General features: G+C 34.0%; 1 long non-coding RNA gene across 2 annotated transcripts in view; it reads right to left on the bottom strand.

Moving 5' to 3' along the window:
- The window catches only part of LOC149566346 (uncharacterized), a 41143-nt gene extending 36576 nt beyond the window's left edge, over nt 1-4567 (bottom strand). Inside the window, exon 1 of one of the 2 annotated variants that reach the window (XR_016362158.1) lies at nt 4067-4567. This is a non-coding gene — a long non-coding RNA (uncharacterized LOC149566346). The remainder of the gene's footprint in view (nt 1-4066) is intronic. The other variant, XR_016362159.1, reaches the window with a different exon arrangement.
- Between the last annotated feature and the right edge of the window lie 12158 nt (nt 4568-16725).

The raw sequence follows: 16725 nt of genomic DNA, 5'->3' as shown, positions 1-16725 counted from the left end.
GATGTACATATACATATAAATACACACACATATACACACACACACTTTTCATGTAATTGACTATTTCATCAATTTTGCAATGAGCATCAATCAGACAGCTTTAATAGACAACATTAGGAGTCAAGCCTCCATCTAGCATCTTATTCATGAGTGAATCTCATGAAAGATCTCCTGTCTTACAGGACCATCAATAACTGTGGTGTATGTACTTCATCAAGTTTCAAATTCCTTGCTGCCATTTCCCCTGACATCTTGCCTACCCTGTTTATATTTTTGTTCTACAGGATGAACATTCCAAAATAATATATGTAGTGACATCATGGAGATGTCCCCTGTTTACCAGCCTACTTAGTTTTTATTTCTTAATTGTCCTAATATATTTTGAGATTTAGTTAGGTGGATAGACATGCGTTCAATCTGACAGCTTAAAATGACTGTTAGGAGTAAAACCTCCATCTAGCATCTTATCAAAGAGTAAATGCACTCTAGAGAGATCTTCTGTCGTACACAGACACTGTGGTGTATTTCACTTCATTGGGTTCCAAATTCGTTGTGGCCATTTTCTTTGACATCTTCCCTTCCATGTTTATGTCATACCAAAGTATTATATGTATGACATTAGGGAGATGTCCCCACTTTTCCATCTTAGAAAGAAGTGTCAATGCTTCCTTTTTGCTGCTAATCTGATATTTAGATAGCCTTAGTTTGGATGTATGCAATGCAGTGATCATTCTAGATTTTGGACAATTCACAAATTTCTCGATTAAATTTAGTGGCGGAGTCCATTGTAATTCCACTCTATAAATTGGATTGGACTAAAATTTCTTTTACACTAGTTTTCAAAGAAAATAGCGAAGGCAATGAACAAGTGTCACAGTTGTGACATGTTGCCATTGGTATCATGTATACACATATGTGTGTGTGTCTATATATCATACACACATCTCTACATTTCTCTGCATATGTATACATATGCATGTACGTAAATTTACATAAAACTTAAGCTAGATATTGCACCAAAAGATGGGTGATTGATATACATTTATATGTACATATACATGTGTGATGTGGAAATGTCTAAACAATAAACTAAAATGCATATCTTTCCAAGGAGGACACTTCAATAATCCATTTCATTTCATTTCTATCCTTTCCTCATGGTATTCCAATAAATTGCATTTATCTAAGCCTCTTTTCATAGTACTGACAATCACAATTATTCCCTTTTTCTCGATTAATCTCTATAGGAGAAGGGATGTTTGGAACTCCAGTCCAAACAATGGACTGGGAAAAGCGGTTGCTAAAAATGATTTAGTGGCATATGAAAATGGTTTAATGGTGCACAAGACAGGTATACTGGGCTTATGTGTGGGACATGCATTGTTGGATGTATGTAATGTGCTGATCATTTCCAGATTTTGGACAATTCACAAATTTCTAGATTAAATTTAGAGGCAGAGTCTGCTGCAATTCCACTCTATAAATCGGATTGGACTAGAATTTCTTCACAGTAGTTTTCAAAGAAAATGGAAAAGGCAATGAAATTGTTTTGCGTGGTTTTAATAATGGCAATAGTAGTGGGCATGGCAGAAACAGCAGCAGAGGTAGTGTGCATGGAAGGTATGGCAGTAGTTCAGGATGATCCCTGCAATGACAATTTTGATTGTGATTATTATGATGTATGCTGCGACGCTGACATTGGAATGTGTGATCAGGGGCAAGGCTATTGCTGTTAATTCATTTATTTGCTGCAATGGGACTTTGTTCTTGAACTTTCCTCAATATAAATAATCTATAATGCTTTGAATATTATATTTCCAAACAACAAACTAAAACCCTTATCTTACCAAGGGAATACTTGTTTTTTTTTTTAACTTTTCTTATATCTTATGTGGCACGAGTTGTGTCGGTAAGTACTTGTATGTTTTTGTGTATGTATATGTACATACATATATACATACATACATACACTTGCACATACACACACACACACACATATATATACACATTCCATGTCCTTGAATATTTCATCAATTTTGCAATGAGCATCAATCGGACAGCTTTAAGAGACAACAGTAGGAATAAAGCCTCCATCTAGCATCTTATTCATGAGTAAATCTGCTCGTGAAAGATCTCCTATCTTACACAGACCATCAATGACTGTACTGTATTTAGTTCATCAAGTTTCAAATTCCTAGCTGTCATTTCCCCTGACATCTTGCCTACCCTGTTTATATCATTATTTCTATAGGATGAACATACCAAAGTATTATATCTAGTGACATCATGGAGATGTCCCCTGTTTACCAACTTAATTAGTTTTTATTTCTTAATTGTCCTAAGATACTTTGAGATTTTGTTGGCTGGATAGACATGTGTTCAATCAGACAGCTTAAAATGGCAGTTAGGAGTCATACCTCCATCTAGCATCTTATTAAAGATTAAATGTGCTCTAGAAAGATCTTCTGTCGTACATAGACCAACAATTTTACTGTGGTGTATGTCACTTCAGTGGCTTCCAAATTCCTTGTTGCCATTTTCTTTGACATCTTGTCTGCCATGTTTATATAGTTTGCTCTCCAGGATGAACATACCAAAGTATTATACGAATGACATCAGGGAGATGTCCCCTCTTTTCTTTCTTAGAAAGAAGTGTACATGCTTCCTTTTCACTGTTAATCTGATATAATCCATCAATTAGAATGTTGTAGGTAACAACATTTGGGAGCACCCTTCCCTTTGCATATTTTAAAGCAACTTTTGAGCATTTTCCACCACATGTGATTCGCATAGGCCACATATCAAAGAATTGTAAGTACCTTTGCATGGTCTATCAATAACTACTTAATTTGACTGCAATGAGCACTTTGGTGGTACACAAACACCACATTTAATGTTGATGGGTGCCACTCACCAGCCATACAGTTTGGTGTAATAGTTGCCTTGCTAGGTAGCACAATGTAGGAATGTCTGTCAAGGTTTACCCAAAAATTGGGTTTTTGTCCAACAGGTATATTACATGCCCACCATGCTCCACAAGGCTTGACTTCGAGACTTTGGCTTTGATACCAAGCAAGGCAACTACTATGCCAAAAGCCCAATTTAACAGTTATACTCATGACAAAATGTTTTTCAGTAAGCAATCATTCAGAGATGCCACTTTACTGGCCCACAAAAAAAAGAGTCAATGTTGTACAGTTTTTCTTAAGACAAGGTAGAAACAAATCCAAGTGGACTTTGACATTAACTAATTGGTTCTAAGCTGGCATAAGTCGAATCTATGTTTCATGCATGCATCAAATTGTTAGTTGCAGGCTTATTTTGTGTCTCAGACAAGATAATTTCTAATTTTCACCATAAATGTTGTCATTAAAATTTAAAATTACAGAACATAGAATAGCGTACAGCATATAAAAATCCATATATATTACTGCTGTCCGGAAACGTGTGTTTTACAGTCTAAACCACGAAAAGATAAATATAACACATGATCTATCGTTACTGCATGAATTCTCTATCAAAACGGAATAACTTTTCCCGCTGGTGCCAAAAAATTTATTTACTGAATAATCCATTTGAAGATTTTATACGAAGCTATTGGATTGAAAGTGAAAATAACCCACAGAGAAACCATATATGAAACAATGTGGTCTACATACTCCAGGGATGGAATCGAAGAATAAAAGAGAAAGCGACTTGTGAATGAGGATGCAGTTAAGACATGGGAAGGCCACAAGAGATTAAATTTTTCAAGTCATTTTTATTCAAATTATGAATAAAGTTTAGATATCAATATACACTAATTAAAGAAACATAAATTAATTCAGCCATAAATGTGCCTCACTTATTTTGAAATGAAGTGCATAAATAGAATGCAATCCTACGTACAGTCATAAAAAGTATTAAGACTCTGAATCGTGAAAGGTGCATGGAATGATCAAGAAGAGAAGAGAAGAGAACGAAATACTTTTAATGTCAACAAGACAGAGTGAATGACAAAGTGGATGGATTTGTATAGACACCGAGAAGTTTCATAGCCTAAGCAAGGTTTCGTTAAAATCCTTACCTGCACGTTGTGTCAGCAAAGCCCTCTCAGAGTTTACACCATAACGCTATCAGCACGAAGAAAACGCAGATCTCTATGAGGGGTTCTATAAAGAAGAGGGAAAATAACAATTCTGAAATGAAAGTAATCCACAAATTTAATATTATTTTCGGGGAAATTTTTGAAAATGAAAATTAATAAAAATAAAGAAAATCCTCAGGAGTGGGGTTTTTTGAAAATTCGTAGGAAAGGCAAAACAATGAAAGGGAATTTCCAAAATGCAACATTCCTCCAAGGGCCACTGTAAAACGCAGCCGACTAGAGCACCTCAAAACACGAAATAAAAAAATTCCCATTCCCAGTCTTGTCCAGAAGGAATGCCGCTCGAAGAAAAGCGATGGAAATGGAAGAGGGTAAAATTCGATGGAAATTAGCTGTCCTGATTTCACGGATTGATGATCTGACTGTTATTCTTTACTTGCCAAGACATCGCACGCGTCTTCTAAATTCTTGCACTGTTGTCTCCGTGGAGCGTGCGAATCGACTATTTTTTATTTTAAATTTACTTTTACACAAATAATGTAAGTTCGCCATAATTTAAGCCTAAAGCTCCCCGATTTTCCAATTTCTTGCTGGGATATTGTCAGCCCCACCATTAAAAACAATTCCCCTTATTTTTCAACACACACACATATATTAAATTTCTTCAATTGTTTTAAATTTCTTCATTTATCATTTTTAGAAAAATCTTCTCTCATGATACTATGGCTACAGTTTTGAAGGTTTGAAATCTTCTTAGAAATGTCATAGTTTGCATTTGTTACTTAATCTACTAAAATTTTGTATCCATTTATGTCATTTTTGAAGTTTTTAATCTTTGATGTCAATTCTAATATCTCTACCTCAGTATTTTCTTCTATGAAAACTTCAAACCCTTGTTCTCTATTTGCAAACATTAGCATTTCCTTTTGATTTACATTTGCATATTTTCACTTCTTTGGTTATGTGTAGAATAAATGATGAGGAAAGAGAAACCCACAATCATTAGTGGTGGAGAAATGGACACTGGAGATTAAACTTAAGTCTTAAGTCTAGTACGAATAATTTTGAGCTAATTTTTTGTTGTGAGAAAACTTTTAGTACTTCATTAACAATGTATGTATAGTTTCCTCAATAAATATTCACCTTTTATCTCCTCTTATCTATTTTAAAAAGTATTTTTCTTATATTTTCATATAGTTACATAAATATTTCAAATACATAAATAATTTTTTTTTAATAATATGATACTTTAAGTCGACAGCAAATGAAAATGAGTTAGTTAAATTTAATTATAAATCAATAAATTCATTTCAAACTTTAATATCAAAATATGTGATTCGTAAAAAAGACATATTAGTGAAACACATTTAAAAATTATAAATTACAAAGAATAATTTGTAAATTATTTAACTAAATATTTGAATGTCTTGTGGTATAAATTTGTTGTTAACCCTTCTTTTTCTATCAACAATGAAAAATAGCAACTTACTATTGTTTTCTCCAAATATTTTGAGGGGAGATTTGTTGGAAACATAGATTCTTAGCCTTTTTAGAATTAGTTTGAAACTTTTCTCATTTTAATTTTGCATGTGAAATTTTTGAACTTTTTTTAATTAATTAGAAAAATAATTTTTAAAAATCACATAGATTTTAATCAAAATTTAGAAAGATTTTATTGATTTTTTTAAAAATTAATTTTGGAAAGGTAATGACTCATTTTATTTCTTTTTAAAAATGGAATCAGGTTTAATTTTTTGAACATAAATAAAAAAATCAAACAAAACGAAAATAATTAGAAAGAAGCAAACAATAACTGAGAATTTTTTTCCTACTAGGACTGACATTTTCCCGACTAGGGCTGACAATTTCCCGGCACGAAATTGTCAAATTCGAGAACAAAGCTCTCACATATAATCCTATTGACTTAATAAGCCTATCAACTTAATTATTTGTTTGTTTCTATTTTTCCCCTCCTTTGAATATTTGTTGTATCAAAATATTTCCTTTTAACTTGTTTTTTCCTTATCCATATATAACCTTTTTAAGTTGTGATGTATTTAAATTTCTTTTTTACTATGAATTTATTTGCAAGTCACTGGTCAAGCAACAATTCAAGATGGTGATTACAAGATGCAAATGAAGGTTGCATGAGTGAAGGAATAAAGATTATGATTTTATTATTTATTTGTGTTCTATTTCAAGTTTTTTTATTGTGCATTCCTCTATGAGCACTTCTTTCATTGACTTTTAATGTTTAGCTCAAACCCATGTTTCTTATAATATAATTTATCTATCAAACATATGGTGAGATCTCAATAACCAAACAATAGAGAGATATAAAGGATGAAAACTCTATCATATATTTCCTAGTATCCTACAATTCTCTCAATGTTAAGGATTGCATGCATAAATTCCAAAGGAAAGGTCATGCATTGCAGTTTAATTATGAATATCATGTGGGGATTTCTTTCGTATACACATTCATATGGACCTAATAATATTAATATGTTTTTTTTATTTTTGTTTTTATTAGTAAATGATCAAAGCCTTTGTATTATATTATAAGTAAGAAGTAACAAAGTACTTCGTTCAAATGAGCACTAGTAGGAAAGAATGAAGAAAGAAAACCTCCAGTCTAGCTCGGGACCAAAGTCCTATACTATACATATTTTAAAGGGGCATTCCCTAGTAAGTATGAAGCTCTATTCATCAAAATTTTACATGGTGTTGTAACCAATTATTATAAATAAATTTCATTAATAAGGATAACTGAGAGCTGGAAGGGCAAGACTATGTCCAAGTGTTCTTCAAGTCCAACCATGAGAATACTAGATCAAATATCTGCATCACAAAAAGCTACTAACTTCCCACATGGGGTTAGTGATTAAATCATAAGAAAGGAAAAAGAGGAGTAATCAATATAAAGAACTATCTATTAACCTCTTCATATCAAAGTTATTAGTAAATGACTCTTATTCCTATTTAGTTCAATTTTAATCATTCTACATAGGTCAGTTTTAAGGCATAAGTGTATACTTTCAAATCTCATTCGATGTTAATCGTTAATGGACTATATAATAATAACCAAGTTTCTAATTTTTACCAAGATTTAATAGGGGAACAATATTCTAATCCTCGAACTTCCCAGATCTTTGTTTAACCTTTGGGATGAGTTAGTAATGTAGGCCTCTATTATGCTTTAACTAAAGAAGTCATCTAATAAGATTAATCCTACTTGGTATAAATCGTTAATGGGTTGTATATAAATAGCTAGGTTTATGATTTTTACCAAGATTTAACAGGGGAACAGTGTTATAATCCCTAAACTTCCCAGATCTTTGTTTAACCTTTGGGATGAGTTAGCAGTTTAGGCCTTTGTTATGCTTTTACTAAAGACCATCCACTTGAATTCTTCAAGATGCTAATTTAATGTTTGCTTTCCATAATGTGTTTGATAAGTTTTTATTTAGGCTTGTGAGAAGGGGAGTTGATCACAAAATTTATGGTCTATCATTAGATTGTACTCACAAATCCTTATTAATATATATTTCTTTAAGAAAATTGTTGAGAAAGAGAAAACCATGTACTTGGATTTTAATGCTATTCAATTTAAACAACCCTATTGTGGTTTAAAATAGTCATATGTATAATAATAAGCCATATATACATTAAACCATTCACATAATTCAGGCTAACAGTAATTTGGCATATACCCAAAATGCCATAAAATAGGTTTCCAGCCATGCCATTTATAGGCTATCTAACCCTAAAACCTAATAAGAATACATGACGTAGCAACCTAAATAACCATCCTTAAAACTGGCCACAAGGTTGACCTTAAGCTACAGTAAAAACTAGAAAGCTATTTTGAAACTAGAACCTTAAGGAAACCTAAATCTATCAAAACCCAAAAAATCCAAAAACTTGAGAAAATATGGGGCTAGTTAACGCTGGGCCATCTCCTCTTTCTTCCAGTAGAACATGACTATGTCTTCTGCATCATCCACAGTTGAGCCTGGTGGGTAAACAATCGTCGTGAGCTCTCTGCTAGATCTAATGAAATTAGGAAGTATGAGTTCTAGTTTGCCCATGTCATCAAAATTGATGTCCAACTTGATATCTCAAAATCTTGTAGAAAGTTGGATAGTCAGTCCTTCCTAGGGTTTTCAAGAATGCCTCTCCACCTCAATAGGAAATTAATGTTGGCCTCCATTTTTGGCCACATGTAGAATTTTATGTTATCTCTGATGAGTAGAGCTGGCCTCTTGGCAATATTGAAATACGGGAGTTCCTCAGGTTCATATGCCATGTGAACCTCAGGAAGTGGAATATGCAATTTCTCATCCATACTCATAACGACATTTTCCAGACCTACAAGCTAGGTGCTATTAAAGATGTTAAGGCATAACCTAATAATTGCCCATTTCTCCACATTAGCCCTAGCCAAACAACCTATGATAGAGCTATTGGTATGCTAGGTGTAATCGTAATTAAACCTTTTCCCCCAAAACCCAAGTAATGGAAAATCTGGTAACATCATCTACTGCCTTTAAAATCCTATTCCATCTCCCCTGCTTCATAGGCCCCCTAAATGCCATTTTCCTTACCTCTACTGCGTGAAAGAGGGCTATTGAAGATTCCATATTGACAAAGCAGCTATTAGGATATCATCGTAAAAAAAGTTATAAAAATTTACAAAAGTTGTGCCTAAATAGCAAACGATGTTGTAAGGGGTGTAAGGTTATGATTAAAGCCAACTCACATGTTGGTTGATGATTATAAATGATGCTTAAAGGTTAAAGTTGATATTAATGATAAATTCATGAAGATCGAGAGGGAGTTAAAATGAGCACTTAGTTTAGGATAAGCTACTAATAATTATTATTAATGATGCAACAATATCTTATCTAAAAAATATGCTTTAGACACGGGTATATATGTTAAACTATCTTGATTTGTATTAATTCTTTTATAAGTATAGTTTTAGTCTATCATTTCTTGATGTGTCATCTAATACTTTTAATTAATCATGGGTTAGTTCAACAATTTGTAACCAGGAAATTCCTGAATGTTAGAGCAATGCAAGGTCTCGGAACCATCAACGCCTTTATTGGCAAGATCATCTGCTAAGGTATTTCATTCCCTATATATGTGGTTAATCGTGACTCTTTCTAGTTTCGAAATAATGTACAAGCCCTAGTTAAGGAAGTTACACAACTTTTAATTAGGGGTAGAATTATTATGCAGGGCATTGATAACAATTGTGGAGTCTCCTTCAATGGCAACATTTTTGAAATTGAGTTGGGAACAGAGCCATAAGCTTTCTATTAAGGCTTTAAATTCTGCAACATTGTTTGTGGTTGGTTCAATTTTCTTTGATCTTTCTACTAATGTTCTTCTTGAACTATTCCTAATGCAACATCCAATTCCTGCAGGGCCAGGTCAGGATTACCTCTAGAGGCCCATCAAAATTAAGTTTTACCCATCCATCCTCCGAGGGGGTCCATACACAAGTTTTCCTTAAACTTTGACTAGATTCTCGACCTTTTCCATTAAAGGGAGGGATCTTAAGGGCCTATCCACCTATTTCTCATAGATCCATCCCATGATATCATATTTTCATTGCTTTGATTTAATTTGCTATTCAAATTTTCAATTATTGAAGTTTTATTTTAGAGATAATTGTATCAGTCAATATCTCTTGATACTTAAAGATACATCTATTTCTCTCTTTCCATATTTCCCAAATTATGATTGAAGGTGAGATTATCCATAGTCCTTTGAAAATATTGGTGTAGTTGTATTTAGGCCATGATAATAAGTGTTTTAAAATGGTATCATGTGAAACCATAGATAAGGTCATTTTTTAATAAAACCATGTCCATATGGTATGGGAGAAATTGCAATTTAGGAGGAGATGGTTAGGGTCCTCTTCGGCTATCCCACATAGTGGACATCTAGATGGTCCTGCATAACCCATCTTTTTGAATTTATCAGCAGTGAGAATTCTATTCTGTATTGCTAAACATGAAAAGGTTCCTGCTTTAGGGAGACATAACGAATTCCAACATAGATTAGTTGGTAAAAGTTTCAAGGTGTTTGATTTTATGATTGGATAAGTACTTATATCCATCTGTAGCCTTATATTCTCTCGTATGAGATACGGTCCATATAAGTTTATCCTTAGCTGATGAAAGGTTAAAGGACCTCATTGATAAGGATGCTTTTAATATGGAGAGTTCTTCTTCTAGAATGTCATATATGTCTAGGTTTTTCCATTTCCATCCTTTGGTTGTGGATAAATCTACTTCCCAATACTCTACTAAGGAAGTTCCAATTTCTTGTGAAAGAACAGTCCTTGCCTGAGTTAATCTCTCAATTTTGAATAGGGGTGGGAATTTTCCTAGGAGTCTATCCAAAATCTGACCTCCTTACCATTTGCTACTTGCCATGTTACTTTTTTGAAAATAATATGAGGACATTTCAACATAAAATTCCAGATTGTAGAGCCTTGGGGGGGGGGTGGGGAAGGAGATCTAGTTCTAAGGATAGTTAGGGGATCAGAGGAATTCAAATGTTTGTCTAAGAGAGACCTAACCCAAGAAAGTTCAAGATTATGGATCATTCTCCAAATCAACTTTGCTCCTAACGTAAGAGCTTGGAGTTTAATATTTTGGATACCAAATCCACCTTCCTCCTTATCTTGGCAAATTTTGTTCCAAGCCATTAAGTTGAATTTCTTTTTATTATTAGCTCCTTGCTAGAAGAAATTCTCTAGGGATTTTTTCAGTGAATTTTCTATATAGGTAGGGGGACTTTGAAGTGACAATTGATAGATAGGTATGTTAGATAGTACTAATTTTAGCATAGTAGTTCTTCCTGCTGGAGAGAGCCAATTTCCTTTCTATGATTGAATCTTTTTTTTTTCCCTAATAGGGGCTCCCATAATTTAGCTTGATTAGATGAATCATTCAATTGGAAACCTAGATATTTGCAGGGAAGGGAGCTCATTGATATATTAAAGATGGAGCTAATCCTCTTTTGAGTTACTACCTCTATATTAAAAAAAGAAAATTTTAGATTTAGCTCTATCGATTTCTCATCCAGATACCTTTGTATATTCTATTAATGTAGAATTAATAATATCAGCTTATTTTTCACTTGCTTCACCATAGAGAAAGATATCATCAACAAATTGTTGATGGGTTTTCGGTTTGCTACTATTTGCAATCTTGAGCCCATTTAGGGACAATTCCATCTTCTTCTTTTTAAGGGACTTGCTAAGTGCTTTAGACTTTGGTGGTTTAGGGTTAGGTATGAATCTACAGCTAGGATTCATCCATTTTGCCGCTTAATCCTTCCCATTTTCTAATTGGTTGCATGTAATTACATAGGGAATCCAAATAGAGATTCGTCCTTATCTCCAAAATATCGAAATCTATCTTTAAGTTGGCTAAAAAATGGTTTACATAGTTGTTTGTGCCATTACAAATAAATATGTCAAAACTGTTTCACTCAGCATATGAAGTTTTTGATACTCAACGTGCATTGTTTTGTATATTGTGACTCGACATTTGCATTACTCGGCATCCACTATTTTACTCGGCTCCTAAATCACTCGGCATGGTCTATCTACTCGGCACCTGAGTGACTCGGCACATGAGTGACTCGACACTCATTGCAACTCAACATGGTCTAATATTTACATGTGCTTGACATGTATTACTAGTTTGGCATGAACTAAGTGAATGGCTTAAGTGTGTTGACACTCACTTGTGAAAACCAATCTAAGATCAACAATCTCCCTCTTTGACATGAGTGTCAAAAACACTTAAATGTACAATATTATCCTTAACTTATTGAGCATAACATATCCATGACTCGGCTTATATAAAAAAACTTCAAAATTTTAAAATTTTGCACTTACTTGTATACCTCAAATTTTGTAACTTCCCCTGAGTTAGTGTGTCTGTTCTGTATCTAAAATTTTGTACTCCTTTCGGAGTAAATGTGTCTTTGCTGATACACTTTGACTTCATGCCCTGTTTTGTTCTTGTTCCATTTTCTCTGCTGGTATGCTCCCCCTTTCTTATTTCTTGCCCTTTTGTTAGTCTCCCCCTATATCTTTCATCTCCATATTGTATCTCCCCCTTTGGTGTATCTCCTATTTTATATTATCTCCCCCTTTTTGACACTTATGTCAAATGGTTTATACACCTACAGTGTGTTTGTCGAAAAAGGATTTGTCTCTACTGATACACTTTGACTTCATGCCCTATTTTGTTCTTGTTGCATTTTCTCTGCTGGTATGCTCCCCCTTTCTTATTTCTTGCCCTTTTGTTAGTCTCCCCCTATATCTTTCATCTCCATATTGTATCTCCCCCTTTGGTGTATCTCCCCTTTTATATATCTCCCCCTTTTTGACACTTATGTCAAATGGGTTATACACCTATGGTGTGTTTGTCCAAAAAGGATTTATGGACATCCATTATTATCTTTAGAGCTAAATCCCAGTTGTCACATACAACATCCAATGACTTTATTTGGATTTCAAGCTTGACAACAAGGTGTACTAGACCATCTAAGGTAGAAAGATTGGGGTCTTTGTTTAATAGAGTTTCAACATAGCCTAGCTCCTTGTGCATTATCTCCATGTGTGGGGTGAGGGTAGTCTAAATACTTGTTAGTTTGGCTCTAATATTTGCCTCATCTACTGTTAAGACAACTAACTGACTTTGTGCTTGAAGTAATGTTCTAAAATGCTTTTCACTCTGAGCTAGATTTGATGGTAGTTTCACACTTGATGCAGATATTTGACTTTCCAGACTCAGAATGTGACTTCTGGTTTCTTGGGTGAAGAGTGTAGGATTGCATAGTTTTGTGTAGAGTGAGAATATATTCTCAAGTACCTTCTTCACATCCTCAACCTTTGTTGCTAATGCAACTTGTTGTAGTGCTATCTCACTAGATATTTTCTCATTTACTTTGCCTTGAAATTTCTTTTCAGACCATTCTAAAAGTTTTGCATTTGTATCAAGGTCTTCATTGCTGACCTTTTCCACTATATCTGTCAGTTTTTCAATTAGTGGCTTGGTCTCTTTAGGAGTTGGCAGGCTAAATGTATCTAAAAAGATGTCTTTTTATATCTTGAAGTGCTTGCTTCTGCATGTGTTCTCTCCTAAGAATTTCTTGTGCTTTTTCCTTTCTAAGGCTTGTTGCAAAATGCCTATTTGTTCCAGAGTCAGTTTCATAGTCATACTTTGGAATAAAAAATTCTTCATCAAGGCTTATGTCTCCATAATGTATTACCTTGTCTACCTTTGATGAGCTGGGGCTTGGCACTGAGATCTACAATGGAATGACTTATGTGCCTGCCTTCTGAAGAGTTTGAGTAGGAGTGTTAGATGTTGGTAAGGCTACCAAAGCTTGAATGACCACTTGTTCCTTCACCTTTGGTTCTGTCTCTTCAGGCTTGCCCTGATATATCACTATGACTTGGCTAGCACCTTGTTCTTTGTTGGAAATATTCTAGACTATGCTAAGTTATGGAGAGGGGAGGGGTGAATCAGTAACTTCTAAAAATTTAACAAATTAACTCTTAACTCAATAGTCCAATTAGCATTTAATTCTTCACATATAATTCAATCTAATTGCATACATAAGAAACTAAAAATATGAAAGCATTCATAACACTTTGACACAAATATTTGGTGACTCAGAAACCTTCCAAATAGAAAGTAAAATTGGGGTGGGGATGATACCCACAAATTTTAGCACTGTAGTATAAAGTTAGCTTGTTAAAGCTTACAATGATCACTTTTGGTGATTTGCCCTGTTAGGATCAATAAGGACTGCTAGGTCCACCTTGTGAAAGGATTTACAAACATACAATGAAGTATGTACTTGGTAAAGAGATTTTGCAAAAGAGTATTAGGTCTAATTTGTTAAAGGATTGGACTAATCCACCATTTAGGATGAAACAATAGTTGATCTCTGATCTACAACTTGGTTTGCTGAATAAGATTCCTTTATGTATAAATCACCTTGTTGTGATAGATATCTCTTTGCTACTCCTCATACTGTTGTAGCCTTTGTTTTTCATAAGATTACATCACATTCACATTCACTTCCTGGATTTTTTACACTTGGATATGATATAATATTACATATGTATTAATCCAATTACAAATTACAAAGTCGGCCAAAATAAAAGTTTACACAAATATTACAAAGTCGGCCCACATGAAGACACTCAGGTTCTGAAGACTAACTCAGTGAGGTTCTGATATTTGACATCCATTGTCAATGCTTGACATCGTCATGCACTTGGTAGACGTAGAAGCTCGGTTCATACTGATCACTTCCAAGTAGCCTTGAACTCGATCTACATTGGTGACTTGGTAGATACTATGAAACTTGGCATATACACTGAATCACTTGTTTACCATGGCAATACTCAGTAAACACTATTACCTTGAGCTCAGTATAAATTGAGTCACTTGGTTAACACTAGACTCACATCACATACACTGCAAACTCAATGAACACCGGACAACTCAGCTTGCACTAGTAAACTTGGCATATCCTAAGATGCATGGTTTACATTGTTGATCTTTATTGTAATTGTGACTGCTCGGTTAATACTGAGATTTTTCCAAAGGACTCGGTAGCAACTGTAGAACTCGGTGGTAACTAAAATGCTTGGTAAATATCCTTAGCTGTACATAGAGCTCGGTAGATACTTACAATCTAAATAAGTGTATGTCGTTAATAACAAACTTGACTGATATGTCAACAATCTCCCTGTTTGGCATTAGTGACAAAAACACTTATCAACCAAAATTGAGTTTAAAAAGTTTTCTTGACTATCTTTATCCATCACCATGTGATACTGGCTCGGTAGAGTATACAGTTTTTGAGATTTTTTAAAATTGATTTTGTAGGATATATATTTGTACATGGTAAGGTTCTTTTATATAGTATATTATACATCTTCTTGCTATGTAAAACATATACTATTCATATCTTTCTCCTCCATTGTTTTTACAACTTATTGCATGTTCTCCCCCATACCATATGTCTTTCACAGTATATACTCCCCATATATCTTTCTCCACCTTTTTGACATTAATGCCAAAGATTCACTCTATTTATTTACATAGTAACACTAAAATGAGATTAAAAAAATCTGAATGTACCTTGAGAATGATTGTCAAGGTTTTATCCCAATTGTCTCATAGGACTTTACATGTGTAAAGTGCAATTTGAACTTCTGTTGACAATTCTATCATATGGTCCGCAATGAAGAAGTTATTGTTATGGATGAGAGTTTTTGAATGTTCAATATGTTTCTGTAGTGCATCCATGTTGGGAAGAATTGTATTTTGTATATCTATCAATGTGGATATGATCCTTGCTTCTTCTCTGAGCAATTTTACTTGCATCTTTGAAAAAAATCTTATTTTCTTGAAATGTGCAGAGCTTAAACTAGGGTCAAGTTGTAGCTGCTAAGCATTAGCCTTCAGATCTTCATCTATTTTGGACAATTTGTCCTTTATTTTCTTATAAATTCAGAAACATCACATAGCTTTCCAAAAAGTGATGACACATTTGAACAAGATGCTTCTAAATTGCCCAAAATTGTAGAGAGTTCTACTTGATATATAGCTATCTGTTGAGCAATGTGCTCCAGTACTTTATTATCAAACTTATTTTCTGCCTTCTGCACTGGCTTATCTTGTCCATTAGTATCTTCATTAAATTTTGGGACTGCCTCTGCTAGTTGATACAAAATTGGTTGAGAAGAATCAACCTCAATACCTATGGCCTCTGCCAAAATGTTCTTTGCATCTTCAATTATCTTGAATTCCTTATCTCTCTCCTCTCTTAGTCTTTGTTGTTTAGCCTTCTTCTAGAGGAGTTCACCAAATTTCTACATTTGGTCTGGGGTGAGCTTGTAAATGTCCCAATTAGGGATTACTATTTCCTCATCTAAGTATATATCTTCCTCTATTTCTTTTCCTTTTCCCAAAAATTTTGTGCTCGGTTGAACTTTGGGCTCAACTGTCCTTACACTTATTGCTTTTGTACCTAGAATAGAAATAATAGTAGACATGCTAGGACTTGTTGTGAAAACTGATACTGAGCTTATTGAAGGAATATTTACAGAAATACCTACAAACCTTGCAGTGTGGTAGATGAAGGAAGAGTCTGCAACTTGGTAGATGAAGTGGAGGTCACTTCTGTCAATGATGTGCTAAGCTAAATAGGAGCAAATAGTGATTGGACATTTGAGTTGTCATTGGTGGTTACAATCAAACTTTCTTGGGCTGTCTCCACACTTGATGTTGTCACTAGTTTGCTTGGAGAGTGAGGAAGTGAGGCAATGACTACTACAACTATCTTAATTGGATCAATGTCCTTGTCATCTTGCTTTTCTTCCTCGGTAGCCTCTTTCCCTTGTTCCTCTTCATCTTCTATGTTATCAAAATGAGTTGCTTCTTCAACATTTTCTTCTTCATCTTTTTATTTATCCTCTTCATCATCATCATCTTTAATATCAATAGGAGACTCACTTGGTTTGTGCAATTGATAGATATTTTTCCAAGTGTTTGTTGCATTCTTTACCACATGCTCAA

Source organism: Cupressus sempervirens, chromosome 3 (assembly GCF_028749045.1).
Source record: "Cupressus sempervirens isolate cs-2001-9-10 chromosome 3, ASM2874904v1, whole genome shotgun sequence".
In the NCBI taxonomy this organism is placed as follows: domain Eukaryota; kingdom Viridiplantae; phylum Streptophyta; class Pinopsida; order Cupressales; family Cupressaceae; genus Cupressus; species Cupressus sempervirens.
Note: the sequence above shows the minus strand (reverse complement) of the source record. Positions and strands in the feature narration are given on the sequence as shown.